Consider the following 3543-nt stretch of genomic DNA (forward strand, 5'->3'; position numbering starts at 1 on the left):
GAGGGCCACCCGCATGATCCGAGGACAGCAGGGCAGACCCTACAACGAGAGGTTACGGGACCTGACCCTGTTCAGCCTTCACAAGAGAAGGCTGAGGGGGGACCTGGTGACCGTCTATAAACTCACTAGGGGGGACCAGAAGGGTTTGGGGGAGACCTTGTTTCCCAAGCACCCCCCTGGGGTTAACAAGGAATAACAGCCACAAGTTGTTGGAGAGTAGGTTTAGATTAGACATCTGTAAGAACTACTTCACAGTTAGGGCGGCTAGGATCTGGAACCAGCTTCCAAGGGAAGTGGTGCTGGCTCCTACCCTGGGGTCTTTAAGAAGCAGCTTGATGCCTACGTGGCTGGGGTCATTTGAGCCCAGTTTTCTTCCTGCCCAGGCAGGGGGTCAGACCTGAAGATCTACAAGGTCCCTTCCGACCCGACTTCTATGATTCTACGATTCTATGATTCTTTAAGCAAGCTGTTCAAACAGTACGATATTCACCATTTTGTGATCAATTGTGAAGTGAAAGTGGCGGTGGTAGAGAGGTTTAACATAACATTAAAATAAAAGATGTGGAGGTATATTACAGCCCACAACACCTTTCACTACACTGATGTGTTACAAGAGTGTATAAAGAGCTACAACCACAGTTTTCACAGAACTATCCACACCAGGCCTGTTGACGTGAACTTCTCAAACTCTCCATGGGTGTGGAAAGTCATGTACAGGGACTATTTCAAAATAAAAACAGCAGCACCCGTGTTTAGAAAAGGAGACCACGTGAGGGTGTCTAGGACCAAAGGGAGGTTTGAAAAAGGTTATCAGCAAACATTTACCGATGAGATTTTCATAGTGGATGAAGTCGTTAGACACGTGCAGACACCTGTATACTGCCTAGAAGATTACGAAGATGAACCTGTCGAGGGTGGTCCACAGCTCTGTAGAACCTAGCCCTCCACCAAGAGGCACGGGACTCGCACCCTCGTTACCGGGCATGGTCCGTCCAGCCAGCAAGACTGCCCTCAGGGGTCAAAAGGGAAGGCCCAGAGCCCTGCTTACAGGGAGGGTCCACAGCCAGCCAGACGACAGAGCTGTCACCAAAGGCACATTGAAACCTGCACCCTGCTTATAGGGTGGGCTGCAGCTCTGCAAAACCTAGCTGTCCAACAGGATCGCAGCTCTGCAAAACCTAGCTGTCTAACAGGATGCATGGGACTTGCACCCTCGTTACAGGGTGGCCCAGGGCTCTGGATGTGGAGTACCAGGCACAGATGCAGGACGAAGGACAGATGCCTGGACACAGGGAACAGTGAGGAGGCCACAAACTTCAACCCAGCCACGGGTAGGTCACCAGGCTCTGTCTTTTGAAGAGTTTGCTGTCACCAACAACCCTCGGCTCCTGTCTGCAAGGCCGTCCTGCTGCACAGTGTGGCAGACTGCCCAGTCTCACTCACGCCACCTGAAGGAGGCTACGCCCACCCTGCTTACAGGGGGGCACCTCTCCAACTGGCTGGCAATAGCAGTGGACTTGGTCTCCTAGTTACGGGACGTCCAGTGCTACACACATTTATATCACTTGTCCTCGCGTGTTAGAAGGCAGCAGCATGTGCCTCGCTTACAGGAGGCTGCGCCATTGGCAGTCGCATCTGTCAGCTGTGCTGGACCCCGATTACAGGGCGGCTGCGCTGCTCAAGACCACCAACCAGATCCACGGCCTTCTACAAACGAGGTAACGGTGACACACGCCTTGCTTACAGGGTTGTCCACCTTCCACCTGACTGCTGCAGAAGTGCATCAGCATCAAGGGCAGACACCCATTTCCAAGTTCCAGGGAGCACGTCCAAAGGCTCACCCAGCCAAAATTTGGCCGACACATGGGCGACACTTAAAGGCAGGGAGGTTGCTCTGTCCAGAGTCCCTTTCCTTCAGATCCCATTTTGCTGGCTTTTCATCTGTCACGGCTTGCCCGCTGCTTGTCCTGCTGCAGCTGCAAGAAGGAAAAAGAAAAACAATAAAAACCCACCCACACAAAACAACACAGAGAGACAGTCCGGGTGTAAGGTATGGAGCCAGACACTGAGACAGCAAGTTGTAACGTCTCTCTGTTTGGGCCGTCCCTGTAACCCTTGTTGGTCTGTCTTCTGTTTGACAGACGGGCGAGCAGGAATCACCTTGTTCAGCTTCCCAAGACTGGGTCAATTGGACATGGAAAGCCACGGGCCACGAGCCTACAGACCCAACTCGTACAAGTGGCACATGATATGGCGCCAGAAGGCGCCTACGTATGGGATTCCTATGTAAGGGGATGGTGCCTCCTGCCACCCGCCGGCTTCCGTGACACAAGGCCAAGCGGAAAAGGGTTGCTCAGGTGGTGCGGTTCAAGAAAGCCGCCCCACACCTGGAGGACAACGGGCAGAAACTACAGCTTTCCTGACGGGGAAGTCAAACCTCTCAAAGGACAAAAAAAGGTGCAAAACACCCGCACTCAAGTGGGGGGATGTAATGAAACCCCAGATAGCAGTGAGTGGGGGAAGGAACGACTGCCTGCTTGCGGCTGCCACAGACTCAAACCCAAGTGACAGCCAGCTCACAACCCCCACTCTCCTAAAGAGCTTGCTGCCTTTAAAAAGAAGGCGGACACAATATACCTCTGGTTTACAGGATCCTCACTACCCCACCTAAAATTTATCGGTGTACGACACCGTCAGAAGCTAAGACACAAATCCTGCTTATAAGAAGGTGCCAGAGATCCAGCCTTGTAAGGCCCCCTGATCCCAAGGTCTACGGCTCAGCATTGGAGCCAACAAGAAAAGGAAAGGCACCGCATCAAAACCCCCTGACCTTTCCTGGGCTGGCATGGTTTTCTTCCCTCCTTGTCAGTCAACTCCCGTTTGTGTGTCATCTTTCCTGCTTCTGCTACCAAGGCCTATAATAAACAGAGACAGATGCTGCATTTCACTCACCACATTGGAATTCAAGTCTATGGGCCACAGTTTCTCTCCCTCTCTAACCCGTACCTGAATGCATCAAAACCCCCTGACCTTTCCCGGGCTGGCATGGTTTTCTTCCCTCCTTGTCAGTCAACTCCCGTTTGTGTGTCATCTTTCCTGCTTCTGCTACCAAGGCCTATAATAAACAGAGACAGATGCTGCATTTCACTCACCACATTGGAATTCAAGTCTATGGGCCACAGTTTCTCTCCCTCTCTAACCCGTACCTGAATCTGCTGCCAGTCTGTCCTCTATCCATGGAGATAGGGGATGGCAGAAGTCTGTGGGCTCGGCTGTCGACATCCGGGCCAGCCAGAAGCAGAGTGTGACGGGCTGGGACTCTGGACAGAACCGCTAGGGCGGTACCATGAACGGTGACTGGAAACACCAGCAACCCTGCTTAGAGGGCGCTGCTCCCTGCACACAGCTGGCTGCTGGGGTATGAAGCCCAGAGAAAACCTGCAAAGTCCTGAATGCCAGCTGACAGGTACATCAGGCAGTCTCTTGATTAGAAGTCAAAGCTGCCCCATGTTTGGAGGACAAAGGGTGTGCAACGTTAGCCTC

The 3543-nt window shown here is 52.7% G+C and overlaps 1 long non-coding RNA gene across 1 annotated transcript; it reads right to left on the reverse strand.

The window, feature by feature from the left end:
* Nucleotides 1–402: 402 nt before the first annotated feature.
* Nucleotides 403–2901, reverse strand: LOC112548401. The gene is made up of 3 exons (XR_003092171.1): nucleotides 2831–2901; nucleotides 1179–1976; nucleotides 403–1144 (listed from the first exon to the last, which is right to left on the reverse strand). It is a non-coding gene; the product is annotated as an uncharacterized LOC112548401 (long non-coding RNA).
* Nucleotides 2902–3543: the final 642 nt, after the last annotated feature.

Source organism: Alligator sinensis, unplaced genomic scaffold (assembly GCF_000455745.1).
Source record: "Alligator sinensis unplaced genomic scaffold, ASM45574v1 scaffold892_1, whole genome shotgun sequence".
Classification (NCBI taxonomy): Eukaryota; Metazoa; Chordata; order Crocodylia; family Alligatoridae; genus Alligator; species Alligator sinensis.